This window comes from Hyla sarda, chromosome 4, assembly GCF_029499605.1.
Source record: "Hyla sarda isolate aHylSar1 chromosome 4, aHylSar1.hap1, whole genome shotgun sequence".
In the NCBI taxonomy this organism is placed as follows: domain Eukaryota; kingdom Metazoa; phylum Chordata; class Amphibia; order Anura; family Hylidae; genus Hyla; species Hyla sarda.
The window spans coordinates 211,846,917-211,868,803 of NC_079192.1; the positions used below are offsets into that span (position 1 = coordinate 211,846,917).

The 21,887-nt window shown below is 42.8% G+C and overlaps 1 protein-coding gene across 1 annotated transcript in view; it reads left to right on the forward strand.

Moving 5' to 3' along the window:
• The window catches only part of HGF (hepatocyte growth factor), a 196,585-nt gene that overhangs the window by 95,559 nt on the left and 79,139 nt on the right, over positions 1-21,887 (forward strand). The window lies entirely within an intron of this gene.

Genomic DNA, 21,887 nt, shown 5'->3' on the forward strand with positions numbered 1-21,887 from the left:
TTCTTTTCTGTCTGACCACAATGCTCTCTTCTGACACCTCTGTCCATGTCAGGAACTGTCTAGAGCAGGAGAGGTTTGCTATGAGTATTTACTCCTATTCTGGATAGTTCCTGACACTGATAAAGGTGTCAGCAGAGAGCACTGTGGTCAGACAGAAAAGAGCAACTCAACTTTCTCTGTTGTATACAGCAGCTGATAAGTACTGGAAGGATTGAGATTTTCAATGGAAATAATGTATAAATCTGTTTAACTTTCTGGTGCCAGTTTATATGAAAAAAATAAAAATCCACCAGAGTACCCCTTTAACCCCTTAAGGACCCCATTTTGGCCTTAAGGACTCAGACAATTAAATTTTTACGTTTTCCTTTTTTCCTCCTCGCCTTCTAAAAATCATAATTCTTTTATATTTTCATCCACAGACTAGTATGAGGGCTTGTTTTTTGCGCGACCAGTTGTCCTTTGTAATGACATAACTCATTATATCATAAAATGTATGGCGCAACCAAAAAACACTATTTTTGTGGGGAAATTAAAAAGAAAAACGCAATTTTGCTAATTTTGGAAGGTTTCGTTTTCACGCCGTACAATTTATGGTAAAAATGACACGTGTTCTTTATTCTGAGGGTCAATATGATTAAAATGATACCCATTATTACATAATTTTCTATTATTGTAGAGCTTTAAGAAAAATCACAAACTTTTTAACCAAATTAGTATGTTTATAATCCCTTTATTTTGATGACCTCTAACTTTTTTAGTTTTCAGTATAAGCGGCGGTATGAGGGCTAATTTTTTGCGCCATTATCTGTACTTTTTTTGATACCACATTTGCATCTAAAAAAACTTTTAATACATTTTTTATAATTTTTTTTTATAAAATGTATTATAAAAGTAGATATTTTGGACTTTTTTTTTTTTTAGTTCACGCCGTTCACCGTACGGGATCATTAACATTTTATTTTAATAGTTCGGACATTTACACACGCGGCGAAACCAAATCTGTGTATAAAAAAAAAATTACGCTTTTTGGGGGTAAAATACGCTTTTTGGGGGTAACATTTTTTTACTTTTACTTTTACATTTTTTTACATTCTTTTTACACTTGAATAGTCCCCATAGGAGACTATTCATAGCAATACCATGATTGCTAATACTGATCTGTTCTATGTATAGGACATAGAACAAATCAGTGTTATCAGCGATCTTCTGCTCTGGTCTGCTCGATCTCAGACCAGAGCAGGAGACGCCGGGAGCCGGAAGGAGGAAGGTGAGGGGACCTCCGTGCGGCGTTCTGAATGATCGGATCCCCGCAGCAGCGCTGCGGGCGATCCGATCATTCATTGAAATCGCGCACTGCCGCAGATGCCAGGATCTGTATTGATCCCGGCACCTGAGGGGTTAATGGCGGACGCCCGCGAGATCGCGGGCGTCGGCCATTGCCGGCGGGTCCCTGGCTGCAATCAGCAGCCGGGATCAGCCGCGCATGACACGGGCATCGCTCCGATGCCCGCTGTTATGCACAGGACGTAAATGTACGTCCTGGTGCGTTAAGTACCACCGCACCAGGACGTACATTTACGTCCTGCGTCCTTAAGGGGTTAATATTTCACATAGATGTGTGAAAAGTCTTCATCAGTTGGTGTCTGGGTGTTGAAACCCCCAATGATTTATAAAAAAAAAAGCCAGCAGAAGCATGCAGCGTGGTTATGTCCCCTTACTTTTCACTAAAGTTGGATTCTATGTTAAGTCTAAGGAGTCCTTTTCCTGCAGCAAGATGGGTGGAGATGCGCTCAACCATGGGCTTGTCCTGGTTTATTCTAGCAATAGCTGGAGGTTTCAGCAACTAGGCCCTGACTGATCAAGACTATTGAAATATATCTTTGATGTTTTTATGAAGACTGTGACACTTTGAAAGTGTGATATTAGCAAAATTACATATATTGATGATTAAAAGTCATAGATATTGAAGTAGGAGATTTAGACACTGGAGAATGGAGATTTAGCATATTGCTTACAATAAATACACAAGTTAAGATTTATTACACTAATAATACATGCAAAATGTAATACATACAAAACTACAAAGTAGTAGATTAAATTAAATAACCACCCTGTTTATAGAGAGACAGTTTTATAAACATAAAATTAATTATGTGACATCATAAAAATTGTATGTACAGTTTAGTCCAGAAATATTTAGACAATAGTACAGGTTCACAATTTAAAGGGGTACTCCGGTGCTTTCACATCTTATCCCCTATCCAAAGGATAGGGGATAAGATGCCTGATCGCGGGAGTCCCGCAGCTGGGGACGCCCGGGATCATGCACACGGCACCCCGTTTGTAATCAGTCCCCGGAGCGTGTTCGCTATCACGCCTCCTCCCGTAGGCTTGCATTGAGGGACGGAGCGTGATGTCACACGGGGGCGGGGGGGGGGGGTGACGACCACACGCCGCTGGCCCTGCGGTCGACCGTAATCAGACCAGGAGCGAACACGCTCCGGGGACTGATTACATGCGGGGTGCCGCGTGCATGATCCCGGGTGTCCCCAGCTGCGGGACTCCCGCGATCAAGCATCTTATACCCTATCCTTTGGATAGGGGATAAGATGTGTAAGCACCGGAGTACCCCTTTAAGGAAGTTCAGGACCTAGTGGATATCTGGTCCCGTCCAAATAAATTATTATTTGATGCATGCATCAAAGTAAGTGAATAACACACTGACACATTGTTCAGTACAGAAATTCTTCCTTACTTTTATTACAGCATTTCACAGGGGTTTATATAGGCTTCAGAATTAACACAAATTACCACCCACATTATTGACTAATTATTAGTGTAATATTACGTGTAAAAGCTTTGTCATGCGCAAGTTTGCCTTTTTTGCTCCTAAGCGCTAAGCAATTATTAACCTTGTTCTTCTCTTCCAAATGTCCAAATGTCATTTTGACATTACTTTATCTCTCTGCAAACAGTTCAATCTTGATTGTCTCGCTGTACTGGTGGGGTAGAGGCTAATTTCTGTCTGGTCAGCTAATATTGAGCAAAGAACTAAGCAGATATAAAAGAGGTCATTTTATATATATATATATATATATATATATATATATATATATATATATTTATATATATATATATATATATATATATATATATATATATGGATGAAGAGGAGAGACAGCACCGATCAAATCAGCATGTGCAGGTGATCATCCGGGAATGCCAACCCGGAAAGGCATGCAGAAATTCAGAGTAGATACAGCACCAAATAGCTGAGGACTCAGGCTGGTAGATGGAGCAAGACTTTATTTGCCATCCATGTGCAACGTTTCGGCAATAAACTGCCTTTTTCAAGCATGAAAAAGGCAGTTTATTGCCGAAACGTTGCACATGGATGGCAAATAAAGTCTTGCTCCATCTACCAGCCTGAGTCCTCAGCTATTTGGTGCTGTATCTACTCTGAATTTATATATATATATATATATATATATATATATATATATATATATATATATATATACAGCAACAGAAGAATGCAGCAGCACACTGCCAGCACAAGGATATAGGTGAAACATGAAAATGCAGTTAAAACATGGAAAGCTATACAGCTATGGTGTAATAGATGCAAATGTGAAACTATGAAATAGTGAGGCACTTAGCTTGCAAATTTGTCTCCGCCGGCGGTCAAATAACTTGGACCATCCCACCGCGATGAGGTGGCCTCATTGGGACGGACCCTACACTGTGAATATGCCTCTGTGTGAACAATTCAGTAAGCATGGCAGGGTCTGGAACATCCAAGACACCTTATATACACACCTGATAGAGGTGGGTGGGGTGCAAGGCCAACATGGAGGTAGCCACTCTTTGTCTATATATATATATATATATATATATATATATATATATATATATACACATATATATATATATAACTCAATGTGTGTGTGTGTGTATATGTCTGTACGTTCAAGCATCACATCAAAACGGCTAAAGATATTAACATGTAACTTGACACACATGTTACTTATATGTCAACAACAAATATAGGATAGGTAATTTAACCCTTACATTTTCCAGGGTCGGTTTTTGATTAAAGTCCCATACAAGTCTATGGGAAATATATGATGCTGAATAACTTCCAAACTGCTTGAGATATTTCGATAATACTTGGCCACATGTTACTTATATGTCCACTTAAAATATAGGATAGTTAATTTAATCCTTAACTACCCCTATTGGTGAGGGTCAGGGTTTTTGTTTAAAGTCCCATGCAAATCAATGGGAAATGTATGTTCCCACATAACTGTACGGCTGGAGATATTTCAATAATACCTGGTAAACATATTACGGGTCAGGATAGGAGGTCGAGATATGAGGTTGGGATATGAGAACGGTATATGAGGACAGGATATGAGGTTGGGATATGAGGACGGCATATGAGGTCGAGATAGGAGGTCAGAATATGAGGATGGGATATGAGGTCGAGATAGGAGGTCGGGATAGAAGGTCGGGATAGGAGGTTGGGATAGGAGGTAGGGATAGGAGGATGGGATATGAGGTCGGGATATGAGAACGGGATATGAGGACGGGATATGAGGTCGAGATAGGAGGATGGGATAGGAGGTCAGGATATGGGGACTGGATATGAGGTCGGGATAGGAGGTCAGAATAGGAGGTTGGGATAGGAGGTAAAGATATGAGGACGGGATATGAGGATGGGATATGAGGACATGATATGAGGTCGAGATAGGAGGATGGGATAGGAGGACGGGATATGAGGTCGAGCTAGGAGGTCGGGATATGAATACGGGATAGGAGGACGGGATAGGAGGTCAAGATATGAGGACGGGATAGGAGGTCAGAATATGAAGTCGAGATGTGATGATGGTTATGAGGATGGGATATGAGGTTGAGATATGAGGACGGGATATGGGGTTGGGATATGACAACAATATATGAGGACAGGATATGAAGTCAAAAGCTTTCTCCTTTGTTGATTTTCCTCCCGAACAAAGATATAGAAGTCAGCTAGTATATATCTATATATATATTAAAAGAGAAGGCCTGACTCACAGACTCATTAACGCCCAGCCTAAACCTTTGGACCTATAAAGCTGAATTTTTTCACAGGTGTTATTTTTAAGATGTAGATGAGGAATAAGAAAGGATTTTTTGAAATTCAAGGGGTTGAAATTTTGTATGGAAGTCCATCATTTGTGTAGCTGGAAGAATGAAACTTTGTTTTTAGGCTAACAATAAGAGATAAAGAAACACGTGTTTTAACATTTTCTAAAATTCCACCCCTGAAGGAGTGAAATGGGGGTTCAACGTTTGTGTGAATTAACCCCTTGCTGCAGAACGCCGGGCACGGGATGTCCAGCATTAACTCTTTAGACGCGACAATCAAAGTTGAAAGAATTCGGGTTGTTTGGATGCCCGTAGACTTTACCCAGAGCGGCCTCATTACTATAGGATCGTAAAAAGTAGATCTATGCTACCCCAAATTTAATGCAAACAAAGCCGCTGGCAAAAGCTAGTACATATATATTTACATTTACACCCCACTGGCGTTTGACAGATCTTTAGAAAAGTGGGCTGAACAAATGAAAAATTAAATTTTTCATTTTCATGGACCATTGTTCCAAAAATCTGTCAGACACCTGTGGGGTGTAAATGCTCACTGTACCCCTTATTACATTACGTGAGAGGTGTAGTTTCCAAAATGGGGTCACATGTGGGGGGTTCCATTGTTCTGGCACCATGGGGGGCTTTGTGAACACACGTGGCCTTCAATTCCAGACACATTTTCTCTCCAAAAGCCCAATGGTGCTCCTTCTTTCTGAGCATTGTAGTTTGCCTGCAGAGCACTTTACATCCACATATAGGGGATGTTCTTACTCAGAAGAAATGGGGTTACAAATTTTGGGGGGCTTTTTTCCTATTTTCCCTTGTGAAAATGAAAAAATTAGGGTAACACAAGCATTTTAGTGAAAAAAAAGTTTTTTTAATTTTCCCATCCAACTTTAACGAAAATTAGTCAAACACCTGTGATGTGTTAAGGCTCACTATACCCTTTGTTACATTCCATGAGGGGTGTAGATTCCAAAATGGGGTCACACGTGGGCATTTATTTTTTTGCGTTTATGTCAGAACCACTGTAAAATTAGCCACCCCTGTGCAAATCACCAATTTACTCCTCAAAAGTACATTGTCACGATTCGGCTTACGGGTTGTGGATCCGCTGTGTCAGCGAGGGATAGGCGTGGACCGTGCTAGTGGACCGGTTCTAAGAGGCTACTGGTTTTCACCAGAGCCCGCCGCAAAGCGGGATGGTCTTGCTGCGGCAGTAGCAACCAGGTCGTATCCACTAGCAACGGCTCAACCTCGCTGACTGCTGAGAAGGCGTGGGACAGAAGGACAAGGCAGAGGCAAGGTCAGACGTAGCAGAAGGTCGGGGGCAGGCGGCAAGGTTCGTAGTCAGGATGGATAGCAGAAGTTCTGGTACACAGGCTTTGGACACACTAAACGCTTTCACTGGCACAAGGCAACAAGATCCGGCAAGGGAGTGCATGGGAGGAGATCAGATATAGCCAGGGAGCAGGTGGAAGCCAATTAAGCTAATTGGGCCAGGCACCAATCATTGGTGCACTGGCCCTTTAAGTCTCAGAGAGCTGGCGCGCGCGCGCGCCCTAGAGAGCGGAGCCGCGCGCGCCAGCACATGACAGCAGGGGACCGGGACGGGTAAGTGACCTGGGATGCGATTCGCGGGCGGGCGCGTCCCGCTGTGCGAATCGCATCCCCGACGGCCATGACAGTGCAGCGCTCCCGGTCAGCGGGACTGACCGGGGAGCTGCAGGGAGAAAGACGCCGTGAGCGCTCCGGGGAGGAGCGGGGACCCGGAGCGCTAGGCGTAACAGTACCCCCCCCCTTAGGTATCCCCTTTTTTTTGTCCGGTGACTGCCTCCCCTGGGATGAGGACACCGGGAAAGAATGGATGGTTTCCTCAACGGCAGGCAGTACAGCAGGAGTTGGAATGGGGAGGGAGGGCAGAGGGTGAAGCTTGGCACGGGGCAGGGAGACACAAGGACGGGAGCCATGAGGAGGCACAGAGGCTTGCCTGACGGGACTGGGAGGGGGGGAGAGGCACTTCCTGTGGCAGGCAGAGTCCCAGTACTTGATCTCCCCGGTGGTCCAATCAAGGGTGGGCGAATGAAGCCGGAGCCATGGCAGACCGAGGAGGACCTCAGAGGTACAGTTGGGGAGAACGAAGAGCTCAATCCTTTCGTGGTGGGGTCCAATACGCATCAGGAGGGGTTCTGTGCGGTAACGCACGGTGCAATCCAGTCTGACTCCATTGACCGCGGAAATGTAGAGCGGCTTGACGAGACGGGTCACCGGGATGCTGAATTTATTCACAAACGACTCCAAAATAAAATTTCCAGAGGCACCAGAGTCCAAGCAGGCCACGGCTGAGAGGGAGGAGTTGGCTGAAGGAGAAATCCGCACGGGCACCGTGAGACGTGGAGAAGCAGACTTAGAGCCAAGAGACGCCACACCCACGTGAGCTGGGTGCGTGCGTGCGTTTCCCAGGCGTGGAGGACGGATAGGGCAATCCACCAAGAAATGCTCGGTACTGGCACAGTACAGACAGAGATTTTCTTCTCTACGGCGATTCCTCTCTTCCTGGGTCAGGCGAGACCGATCCACATGCATGGCCTCCTCGGCGGGAGGCCCAGGCGTAGACTGCAAAGGATGCTGTGGGAGAGGTGCCCAGAGATCTAAGTCTTTTTTCTGGCGGAGCTCTTGGTGTCGCTCAGAAAAACGCATGTCAATGCGGGTAGCCAAATGGATGAGTTCTTGGAGGTTGGCAGGAATCTCTCGTGCGGCCAGCACATCCTTGATGCGACTGGATAGGCCTTTTTTAAAGGTCGCGCAGAGAGCCTCGTTATTCCATGATAACTCGGAAGCAAGAGTACGAAATTGGATGGCGTACTCGCCCACTGAAGAATTACCCTGGACCAGGTTCAACAGGGCAGTCTCGGCAGAAGAAGCTCGGGCTGGCTCCTCGAAGACACTCCGGACTTCAGCGAAGAAGGACTGGACTGTGGCTGTGGCAGGATCATTGCGGTCCCAGAGCGGTGTGGCCCAAGACAAGGCCTTTCCTGAAAGAAGGCTCACTACGAACGCCACCTTAGACCGTTCTGTAGGAAACAAGTCCGACAACATCTCCATATGCAGGGAACACTGAGACAAAAATCCACGGCAGAGTCTAGAGTCCCCATCAAATTTGTCCGGCAGGGACAAGCGGAGGCTAGGAGCGGCCACTCGCTGCGGAGGAGGTGCAGGAGCTGGCGGAGGAGATGGTTGCTGCTGTAGCAACCAGGTCGTATCCACTAGCAACGGCTCAACCTCGCTGACTGCTGAGAAGGCGTGGGACAGAAGGACAAGGCAGAGGCAAGGTCAGACGTAGCAGAAGGTCGGGGGCAGGCGGCAAGGTTCGTAGTCAGGATGGATAGCAGAAGTTCTGGTACACAGGCTTTGGACACACTAAACGCTTTCACTGGCACAAGGCAACAAGATCCGGCAAGGGAGTGCATGGGAGGAGATCAGATATAGCCAGGGAGCAGGTGGAAGCCAATTAAGCTAATTGGGCCAGGCACCAATCATTGGTGCACTGGCCCTTTAAGTCTCAGAGAGCTGGCGCGCGCGCGCGCCCTAGAGAGCGGAGCCGCGCGCGCCAGCACATGACAGCAGGGGACCGGGACGGGTAAGTGACCTGGGATGCGATTCGCGGGCGGGCGCGTCCCGCTGTGCGAATCGCATCCCCGACGGCCATGACAGTGCAGCGCTCCCGGTCAGCGGGACTGACCGGGGAGCTGCAGGGAGAAAGACGCCGTGAGCGCTCCGGGGAGGAGCGGGGACCCGGAGCGCTAGGCGTAACATACATAGTGCGCTCTCACTCCTGAGCCATGTTGTGCGCCTGCAGGGCATTTTATGTCCACATATGGGGTATTTCCATATTCAGGAGAAATTGTGTTACAAATTTTGATGTATTTTTTTTTTTTTTTTTACACTAACTGGCTGGTGTAGACCCCAACTTTTTCTTTTCATAAGGGATAAAAAGAGAAAAAGCCCCCCAAAATTTGTAAAGCAATTGCTTTCAAGTACGGAAACACCCCAAATGTGGCCCTAATCTGTTTCCCTGAAATACGACAGGGCTCCGAAGTGAGAGAGCGCCATGAGCATTTGAGGACTAAATTAGGGATTGCATAGGGGTGGACATAGGGGTATTGTACGCCAGTGATTCCCAAACAGGGTGCCTCGAGCTGTTACAAGCTCTTAGCATGCCTGGACAGTCAATGGCTGTCCAGAAATGCTGGGAGTTGTTGTTTTGCAACAGCTGGAGGCTCTGTTTTGCTGCAGCTCAAACTTGGAGCAGGAAACTCACTGTAAACCTGACCATGTGAATGTACCCTGTCCATTCACATGGGGGCAAACCTCCAGCTGTTGCAAAACTACAACTTCCAGCATGCACTGACAGATTGTGCATGCTGGGAGTTGTACTTTTGCAACACCAGAAGGCACACTGGTTGGAAAACCTTTAGTTAGGTTCTGTTACCTAACTCAGTATTTTCCAACCAGTGTGCGTCCAGCTGTTGCAAAACTACAACTTACAGCATGTACTGATCGCCGAAGGGCATGCTGGGAGTTGTAGTTATGCAACAGCTGGAGGCACGCAATTACAACTCCCAGCATGCCGAGACAGCCATTTGCTGTTCGTGCATGCTGGGAGTTGTAGTATTGCAAGACTTAGAGGGTCATGGTTTAGAGACCACCACACAGTGATCTCCAAACTGTACCACTCTAAATCTTGCAAAACTACAAATCCCAGCATGCCCAAACAGCTGTGTGGGCATGCTGGGAGTTGTAGTTTTGCAACATATTCAGGGCTACAAATTTAGAGACCACTGCATAGTGGTCTCCAAACTGTCACCCTGCAGATGTTGCTAGGCAACAACTTACCACCAACAACTCAGTCAGCAGGATTGCTTCGCAAGCTGGAAGATCGCCACCCGCCGATCACCGAACGGTAAGGGACCTCCACCACTGCCGCTGTCGCTCACATCACGATTTACCCGCTCTGCCCGGACTTCCGTGGGTGGGCAGAGCATTGGAACAGAACTTTAACCCCCCCCGCCCCCGATCTGCTATTGGTTGGTCGCTTCTGACCGACCAATAGCAGGGATAGGAGGGGTGGCACCCCTGCCACCTCACTCCTATTCCTTCCGTTGGATCGGGGGTGTCTTGGACACCTCCGATCCCCCCTTATTTTCTGGGTCACGCCAACATGGGGGGTACCAGGATCCCCCTCGGCGATGTGCCGGGATGCCTGCTGATCCCCGACCACCTCGCGGTGGACACCAAAATTCCCATGGGCGAATCTGTACGCCCTGCGTCCTTAAGAATTCAGGATGCAGGGCGCATGCATACGTCCTGTGTCCTGAAGAGGTTAAATCCATTACATTAGGGTACGTTCACACGTACACAGATTTGATGCGCAGGATTTGATGCACAGGATTTTCTGCTGCAGATTTCAATGTAAACTTAAAGAGGTTTTGTGTTTAAAACCTCAGTATAGGTCATCAATATCAATATTGCACTGAGACCATCATTTGTTTGCCATAGACGTGGCTCCTGCAGACAAAATAAGAAACAGAGCTGGTACCAGACTGCTTTATTTTCTGGGTGGTTGCTGTGCTCGGTTGCTGCAGTTCAACTCCCAGGGAAGTTAACAGGAGATTGGAACAGTGTGAAGAAGGGAAGCAAGAGTTCATGATCTGAAGGATACCACATTATTTGTCAAAATGATGGAGATATAGAATATAGAAAGATTGCTTCTAATAGAATTGGATCAAACAATAGAAGATACTCAGCATGTTGGGATGCCCATGGATTTAGGCTTTAGGCAATCACTGACTGCAATGAATTTGCATCAAAGTATTAAGAATAATGCTTACATTTATCATTGAACTCACGTAAATCATAACCAATCATGTGGAATTGTTGGCGTATTAGTGGTTTTATATAGGTCCATTGTGATGATATGCAGAGGCTATGTCCACACACCTTTGGACCTAAATCTAGACATTAAGATAGATATAGAGATAGATGGATGGATAGATATGAGATAAATAGATAGATAGTTATGAGATTTATAGATAGATATGAGATAGACAGACAGACAGACAGATAGATAGATAGATAGATAGATAGATATCAATGTAGAGGGTAGGCAGCACAACCACGTATTCTAGAAATCTTGGGGTGCAGGCAAGGATAGCAGTCCCAATCGCAGACGGCTCGAATAATCCAAGATGCAGAAAATATAGCAGCACACCCAGTAGTAAAGTGCAAAAATTGGGATTTATTGACCCATATCAAATGCGACGTTTCGACGGCATCCCGCCATCTTTTTCAAGCAAGAAAAAGATGGCGGGATGCCGTCGAAACGTCGCATTTGATATGGGTCAATAAATCCCAATTTTTGCACTTTACTACTGGGTGTGCTGCTATATTTTCTGCATCTTAGATAGATAGATAGATAGATAGATATGAGATAGATAGATAGATAGATAGATATGAGATAGATGTGAGATGATAGATAGATAGATAGAATGCAAATAAAAACGGCACAACCAAAATCCAGAGTAAAAAAGAAATTTGGGGTGCCCGCATATCTGGAACCTGGGTCCTCCGGTTCCTTAATCCAGATAAAGCAAATATGATGCAGCACTCCACAGGTAGCAAAGAAGGTGGTTTTATTCCATCATGTGCATAGACAACGTTTCACCAGTCTCACACTGGCTTTTTCAAGTGAATAATAGTGATACAGGTGGGTATTTATAGACCGCCCACTGGGTCATGTGACATAAGAAAATACATGATTTACATATATAAACAAAAGCGATCATGATACATTGTGCAATCAATAATGCAAAAACATAATGTTGAAGACGTATATAAACATCCAATAATCAAAGGTTAAGAAAACATACGTGTTTTGCTAAAAGTGCAAGTAGTGCAGTGACTGTGATCCACAATTACGTATATAGCCGTGTATGCCTTCCGGGGTCCCGCCACAAGGTTTCCGGATCCCAGGCGCCAAAGCGCCGTGTGTGCAATGTGCATCGCAGCAGAGGAGAAGTACTTCCGGGTCGGCAGAACGCGTCCTCGTATCCATAGAGACCCGACACCGGAGTGAGCCGTAACCAGCGCATGCTCAGAAGAGTCTGTGTGTCCGTACACAATATACAAGCGCTTGTTGTAGAGAGTTCATATGAGGTAGGTATAATCAAAATGTATACACAAGAAGAGGTATCGTTCCTGGGGACAGCACAATGCAACACAGTGGAGAGTATAGATGTTTCAGTAGAGAAAGTAGTTTGCTGCAATCGCTGGTCCTCATTTTTCCAATGTAGGAACCAGATAGTGAAGAGTCACTAACTCGCGGTTGCCCATGGTAACCGACTGGTCAACTAGCAAACTGTAGAAGTAAAGTAAAGAAATAATGAAATAATGGGTAATGACTCACTCCAGTCGGCGTGCATGAGCCAACTCCACTCTCCATATATATCATGATAACTGGTGTGCATGAACCGGAGCCATAGTTTCGTCCTCGCCTGTGGACCAAACTTGCATCGGTGTGTTTGGACCGATATCCGTATGATGGTGGTCTGTAAAGCACGTCACTAGAGAAGGGAAAAAAGATATTAGAGTAGCCAAATAACTCTGCCAGGCACAATCATTCATCATGGGGCATGGATTACAAGGTCCTGTGCGTGTCGGGTCATGGTTCGTCGGGTGTCCCATGGGTGTTGTCCATGAACATGGACTGACCCTGCACCTGTAACAGTACACATAATGCATATAGGGTAGTTAACTGTTATATAACCCCTAAGACCCACGCTATCCAGGGACCTGTATCAATTTGCCCCTGCATGCAAATGCATGCACGCCGACTGGAGTGAGTCATTACCCATTATTTCATTATTTCTTTACTTTACTTCTACAATTTGCTAGTTGACCAGTCGGTTACCATGGGCAACCACGAGTTAGTGACTCTTCACTATCCGGTTCCTACATTGGAAAAATGAGGACCAGCGATTGCAGCAAACTACTTTCTCTACTGAAACATCTATACTCTCCACTGTGTTGCATTGTGCTGTCCCCAGGAACGATACCTCTTCTTGTGTATACATTTTGATTATACCTACCTCATATGAACTCTCTACAACAAGCGCTTGTATATTGTGTACGGACACACAGACTCTTCTGAGCATGCACTGGTTACGGCTCACTCCGGTGTCGGGTCTCTATGGATATGAGGACGCGTTCTCCCGACCCGGAAGTACTTCTCCTCTGCTGCGATGCACATTGCACACATGGCGCTTTGGCGTCTGGGATCAGGAAACCTCGTGGCGGGACCCCGGAAGGCATACACGGCTATACACGTAATTTTGGATCACAGTCACTGCACTACTTGCACTTTTAGCAAAACACGTATGTTTTCTTAACCTTTGATTATTGGATGTTTATATATGTCTTCAACATTATGTTTTTGCATTATTGATTGCACAATGTATCATCATCGCTTTTGTTTATATATGTAAATCATGTATTTTCTTATGTCACATGACCCAGTGGGCGGTCTATAAATATCCACCTGTATCACTATTATTCACTTGAAAAAGCCAGTGTGAAACTGGTGAAACGTTGTCTATGCACATGATGGAATAAAACCACCTTCTTTGCTACCTGTGGAGTGCTGCATCATATTTGCTTTATCTAGATAGATAGATAGATAGATAGATAGATAGATTGATATGAGATAGATAGATAGATATGAGATAGATAGATATGAGATAGATATGAGATAGAGAGATACATATGAGATACATAGATAGATATGAGATAGATAGGCATGAGATACAGTACTTAGATATATAAATAAATAAATAGATAGATAGATAAATAGATATGAAACCAATGCACAATACAGCACTCTTTAGCTAGTATAGGGAAAAAATGCCATCTTTCAAGATCCACTAAATAGATCCATTAGATAGCTAGAAAGATAAATAGATAGATAGATTTTTTACATTCTTTTTGATTCTCCTTAGGTTTGCCTTAATTAATAGTTATTGTGCTAATAGAGTTGCATAAAGCACCTGTGCATTTCGGGGGCTGTGCTACATACACATTTCAGGAACCCTGCAGCTGCACAGATTTTATAGCTTTTCCAATCATTTCAAATAATGCTGTACAATAACAAGAAGCCTAAGCCCGTGGATCCATCTTGTAATAATAGGCTTGTTTTTATAAAGAAATTACATGCTGCAAAACATTAATTTTCTAACTTAAAGTCTGTGCAGCTGCAGGCTTAAAATACTGTTTCTGTCATGATCCTTAGGAGTTACAGATACAAAAGCATTTTCTGTTTATTCACCTTATGCATGGTTAAATACCATGTTGTGGATTCAAGAACAAAAAGTACAAAAAATTAAATTTCAAAAAATATACTTTGAACAACCAATGTTATCACATATATACACAAGTTATATCAGACCATTAACATTTGCAAATAATTCACTATTAGACTTCAGTAGGTCTTTAACATAAGGAATACCAGGAAACATCTTAAGTGGAAGTCCTGTCTTTTTTTAAGCAAAATGAACCCGAGACACAAAGTCCATTAGTTTCCTTGTGTAACTAGAATTTTTTTGGTGCCTACAAGCTTCAGTCTGACATGGATTACAAGCCTTACTGGCTCAGACTCATCTGGAAATTATTAAATTGTGTAGTGTAGACTTGCACCTGGGATTATCTCCTGTATCTCTAGATTATTTAGTTTCCTTGCATATACTTAGTGAGAGTTATCAATGCCAACTAGTGCAAGATAAAGGGTAGGGGTTAGCTAGAGCTAGAGGTCATTAAAAAATATAACTATAAAAGATATAGGACGCGCGACACTGGCCAGATTGGGCCAAATGAGGACTGGCAAAAGTAAAGTTGTGTACCCCATTCAACTTGATTGAAAATTTTGAAAATGGGTATTGCTGTCCTCTAGTAAAGCCTGGGCTTTAATCTAGATGTGTACGTGCTGTGTAGTGGAGTCCCTTATAAGAATACCATAGGGTAGATAACTGTATGATTTTATCTAAATAGATTTATTGTAATATAAAATATGTATATATAGAAAGAGATATTGTTCATTCAATTGTTGTGTAGCTGGAGGTGGCTGCAGAGCCCTTGCAGCCTACCCCTACCACGCAATGATCTTGTTGGGTCACAGGTACTAAGATATATACAATATAAAATACAATAAATGATGCTAAAATATTGTATAAAATTACCAAAAATACATATTAAAACTTTAACAGTAACCAGTAGCACAGGTGAGTAGTAGCTTGTATTTGGATATAATTGTTAGAGATAAACAAAAACATAAACAAATGTAATAATCCTGTATATGCTCAGTTTATATCATGATATATTCCAGTGGGGAAAACTCTATTTTACATCTGTAAAGAGAGCTCTGTCCATATAATATAGGCACTATGTGCCGTCCATGAATGATGCCAATAAGTAGGTATCCTGAAAATAAAGCAGTTAGTCAACTGGGTATTTGATGCTGTCTGTGTTCCTTAATGCTGTGGAAAGAAAATATATAGTGCTATGCACCTCTCACCGGCATCTTGTCCGGGTCCCTCGGGGCTCTCACAAAACTTACCCTCTGTGGCTCATGCCAGTCGCCGACTGGTTATGGCTGATGGCAAGCTCGGGGAGGGAGAGGTCTGCGGCTGTATTCTGGATGACTTGCTGTAAGTTTCTCAACTCAGCTGGACGCTCAACGGTGTCCTTGTTGGGGAGGAAAATCAACAAAGGAGGAAGCTTTTGACTTCATATCCCATCCTCATATATTGTTGTCATATCCCAACCCTATATCTCGTCCCCATATCCCGTCCTCATATCTTAACCTCATATCCCGTCCTAATATCCCGACCTCATATTCCGTCCTCATATCCCGTCATCATATCTCGACCTCATATCCTGACCTCCTATCCCGTCCTCATGTCTCGACTTCATATCCCGTCCTCTTATCCAGATCTCCTATCTCAACCTCATATCCCGTCCTCCTATCTCAACCTTATATCCGGTCCACATATCCCATCCTCATTTCCCGACCTCATATCCCAACTTCATATCCCGTCCTCATATCTCAACCTCATATCCTGTCCTCCTATCTCGTCCTCCTATCTTGACCTCATATCCTGTCATCATATCCCGACCTCACATCCGGACCTCACATCCCGACTTCATATCCCGACCTCATAACCCGTCCTCATATCCCAACCTTATATGCCGTCCTTTTGTCCCATCCTCATATCCTGTCCTTATGTTCCATCCTCATATCCTGTTCTCAGGTGGGACTGATTTGTGATGAAGATATTGTAAGCTGAAAATAGAAGGGGACTTGGCTTTGTGGGACTGGGAGTGATTTTGCAAGCCAGACCGATGCACAAAAAGGGTAGAAAATAAAAGGGGTGGGGCTTAAACAGTGGGTGGGGCTTTGTGGAATGTGGTGTGGCTTGCTAGCTGGACTGACACATTCACCAGGAGAGGCAGAGCGGAGCTTGTGGAGTAAGGTACTAGAAGTCCCATATACTTGCATGGGACTTGAAACAAATACCCATCATTTATATAAGGGTGTAGGTAAGGGTTAATTTAACTATCATATATTTTTATTTGACAAATAAGTAATATGTATAAGAGGTATTATTGAAATATATCCAGCCGCACAGAAGTTATGTGGGAACATACATTTTCCATTGATTTGCATGGGACTTTAAACAAAAACCCTGACCCTCACAAATGGGGGTAGTTAAGGGTTAAATTAACTATCCTATATTTTAAGTGGACATATAAGTAACATGTGACCAAGTATTATCGAAATATCTCCAGCTGTTTGGAGGTTATGCAGTAACATGTATTTTGCATAGACATGTACTTCGCATAGACTTCGCATATGGGGGTAAGTAAGGGTTAAATCCCATCCTATGTTTGTTGTTGACATATTAGTAACATGTGTGCCAAGTTTCATGTTAATATCTTTAGCCGTTTGGATATGATGCTGGAACATACACACATACGTACACACACACACACACACATACATACACACATACACACATTGGGGACATGTATCAAAGATTTTACCCCTGTTTTGTGTTAAAATTTTTGCGCAAAATTCTGCACAAGCTGTTTTTTTTTTGCGTCTTTTTTGTGTACATTCTGGTGGAGCCTTTCCTCCAGATGTGTAGGTTTCGGTGTGCCTTGGAGTGACATATTCACTGCGTACATTTCATTTACCCACAGAAATCTTGCATATTTACCATATTTTTTACGCAAATATAAGCCATCTTGGACTGCACATAGCAAGATGCTCTAAATAGACGCTTGCATTTTTCAAAGAGTGGAGGTATGAGGAGATTACTATATTTGCCCACAATTTATGAAACTCATTGGGCTTGATTGATAAATTTAGCACATCTGCGCATAATGTAGAATTTGGCAAAAGGGGTAAACTGCTTCTACCATGCACAAATAATGATACATGTCCCCCATTGAGTTTTATAAATAAAGATTTTATATTTCAATAAATCTATTTTAATAAAATCCTACAAGTATCTACCCTATGGTATTCTTATAAGGGACTCCACTACACAGCACCTACACATCTAGATCACAGCCCAGGCCTTACTAGAGGACAGCAATACCCATTTTATAAAAAAATAAGCACCAAAGCACTGTTTTTTATTGGCAACTGCACCATTTTTTGCACTAGTTTTGATAAATATTCCTCATTCTTGTAATAGTATAGCATAGTCAAGTGCTGAAACTGCATGCACTTTTGTACAAATAGAGTGAAAACTCTATGAGGAGACCAACCCGAATTGCTAGAGGGTGGTCTTCTCAAAGAATGCATAAAGTATGGCTTACTAAAAATCTGTCACCCTATATATTGTCTCGATAAGGTGGTAGTCTTCTTAAAGCGGTGGTCTTTTGGAGAGGCTTCACTGTACGTAAGAATTGGTCCCTTGACCAGCAATTTACTTTTAGTTAGTGAGTAATAATTGCTTCAGTTAAAGGGGTCATCCAGGATTAGAAAAACATAGCAGTTTTTTCCCCCCAAAACAGCACAACACCTTTCCTCAGTTTGTGTGTGGTGTTACAACTCTGCTTTTCGTGCAATACCACATACAAACTGAAGACAAGAGTGATGTTTTCTTAATGCTGGATAACCCTTTTAAAGTAATTGTTCAAACACTGAAATGGTGGTATATGGTATTTTGTTTTCTGCATAACAATGACTTTTCCTAACTACAATGAAATAACACATGAAAAATTCATATGTGTGTTTCTCATCTACATATTTAAATACTATGGCTCAGATTTGGGGTATTTTGTACAGTATAAAATAAAGGCATGGTTAAAAAAGACTTTTGATCCTTAATCCATGTATACCTCCATTTAGTTACTTAACCCCTGCAGTGCCAAGTTAGAAGAGTTTAAAAATAAGGTAAATATGCAAATTTGGCTTTTTGGCCCACGGAGGGTCCCCCTCGGCTGCTGGAGCCAAGCTCATTTCGGAACCTTTACCAGTTAGTCACTCCCTTCTGTGGGCTAGTCACCTTATCTTCCCCCTAATTGACAGCTATTAGGTTGTACTCTAATCCCTACCTCTCCCTCGAAATCTAGCAGCGTTATCTGCAAATATTTAACTCTAATATTTTGGCAATAGAGGGGTAATTACCTAATGAGAGGTATATACATATTCAGAGTCAAAAGCCCTGTACAGCCATGTCCTTACTTTATATTGTAAAAACCTACTGAATGGTCCACCTTAATGCTACCTGTTTCTTATGCAGTGCAAACTTACCACAGTGAAAATTTACCACAGTGGCTCGATTTCTTTGATAAACCTGGCACATCATCGTTCTGACTAGTTTATTTGCATGCCAACAGTTGACCTACTTTACTACAAAATGTTACACCCCAGTTTTAGTGCAATTTTTATCACACAAAGTCACACTGAAACTATGGCAGTTTTCAGAAAAGGAACACCCTCCTTCTGCTAAGCCATGCCCCCTCAACACTTAACAGAGACTAATGGTGTGTTATTTTCTGTATGGAATAGGACAGAAGTTTGCCACAGAGAGGCATCCAGTAAATAAAAAAGTCCACCAGGCAGTATAAGGTACATTTGTTTAACATTGGAGTGAGTACACAACTTGTATAACAGTGTTTAATGTTGTATCACCTCAAAATAACTCAACACACAGCCATTAATGTCTAAACCTTGGCATCAAAAGAAAGTACACCACGAAGAAGAAATGTCCAAATTTGGCCCATTTAGCTTTTTTCCCTCCCTGGTGTCATGTCACTTGTTGTTAGGTGTGGAAGGGGAGCAGGTGTCATAAATTTGGTGTTATCGCTATCACACTCTCTAGTACTGGCCACTGGAAGTTCAACATGGTACTTCATGACAAAGAACTTTCTGAGGATCTGGAAAAAGAATAGTTTCTCTATACAAAAATGGCCTAGGCTAAAAAGAAGATTACCAGAACCATGAAACTGAGCTGCAGCACGGTAGGCAAGACCATACAGTGATTTCACAGAAAAGATTCCACTCACAGCAGGCCTCGCCATGGTCGACCAAAGAAGTTAAGTGCATATGCTCAGTGTCATATCCAGAGATTGTTCTTGGTAAATAGATGTATGAGTGCTGCCAGCATTACTGCAGAGGTTGAAGAGGTAATTGGTTAGCCTGTTAGTGTTCAGATCATATCACACTGCATTAAATTTAGCAGCATGGCTCTGGTCCCAGAATGGAGTTTCTCTCAAAGATGATGCACAAGAAAGCACACAGTTTGCTGAAGAAAATCTAACAAAATACATGTTTTACAAAAAAATATGTTGTGTGGTCCAATAAGACCAAGATAAACTTGGTTTGAGATAGTTTCAAGCATGTGAGGTGGCAACCAGGTGAGAAGTACAAAAATAAGTGTCTTGCGTGGTGGTGGAAGTGCCATGGTCTGGGGCTGCATAAGTGCTGCTGGCACTGGGGTGCTACAGTTCATTGAGGGAACCATGAATGTCAGTATGTACTGTGACATACTGAAGCAAAGCATGATCCTCTCCCTTTGGAGGGGATCATGATAACAACCCCAGACACACCTCCAAGACAGCTACTGCCCTGCTAAAGAAGCTGAGAATAAAGGAGATGGATGGCCAAGCATGTATCCAGACCATAACCCAATTTGACATCTGTAGAGAATCCTCAATTGGAAGGTAGGGGAGCACAAGGTTTCTAAGCTCCATGATGCTTTCATGGAGAAGTGAAAGAGGACTCCAGTGGCAACCTGTGAAGCTTTGGTGACCAAGAGGCTTAAGGCCGTGCTGGAAAATAATGGTGGCTACACAAAATATTGACACTTTGGGCTCAATTTGGACATTTCCGCTGGGTGTACTCGCTTTTGTTGCCAATGTTTAGACATTATTGATCGTGTGTTGAGTTAATTTCAGGTACAGCAACAGTAAACACTGTTATACAGGCTGTGCACTCACTACTTTACATTGTAGCAAACTGTAATTTCTTCAGTATTGTCACATGGAAACATATAATAACATAATTACAAAAATTGAGGGGTATTATCATTGAGCATTAACTATTCCATATCCAGGTAAAATGGCAAACTGCTCTGAACAAACTAGTGTGTGAATTCACACCTAAACAGAAAAATACAAAAACAAATCAACGGACATTACAGGTATAGTCACTTATGTGAGATATTATACATCAGAAAATATTTAAACAATACCTCCATTAGACATAATGTAAAAAAAATCCTAATAGCTAGTGGCAATTACCTCCAATTATATAAATTTCTCGTTCTTGATGAATTGTATAAATTCCTTGTTTTTACTTTGTTGTTTTAGGATGGACCATTTTAGAGCAATATTCTGAATTTTTCATTCTGAGGTCCTCTATGATACACTATATTCTCACAGTCATCCTTTTGTTAAACAGAATTAACAGAATGAAAAATTCTGAATATTGCTCTAAAATGGTCCATCCTAAAACAACAAAGGAATAACAAGGAATTAATACAATTCATCAAGAACGAGAAATGTATATAATTCATCAAGAACAATTAGGCCTGGCCTTACTAATAAGTGATCTAATAAACAATAACAAACTGAAACCTTATAGGCAACCATTACATATAGGAAATGTCTATGTTCTTCTCTTGTCCACAACTCTGTAAGCAACAGATGGCAACCTAAGAAACCCTCACTCATTGTAAGCATGACTTAGTTCTATAGAAGTGGCATTGTTTTTCAGATCTAATAAGTCAGTAAGTTTTTACTAGTTAAAGAAGAATAAGATGGTTTCTGAACTATGGCTGGCTTTAATTATTCAGGAATGTAATCCATCAAGCAGAATATCTATCTGTCTGAAACAAGGTTGTTTCATGTTTGTATCATACTTAAAAGAGACCATGTTGCCATTTTAAGCAGTGTTTCTGCCAAATGGGACTATAAGGTACTTTAGTTAAAGTTTATGCATGATGTCTGTTCTATAAGGCATCATCTAATGTATTCATGCAGACGGCCCACCCTCCCTCTATTGATAGACAGGTTTTGCCTATGTACACATGAGTAAAATCTGTGCCCATTTGCTGCAGTCGTGTGCAGTGCACGGGGGTGGGGCATCAAAGCTCCCATTGAAGTAAATGGAGCATGGTATACAAAGGTGACAC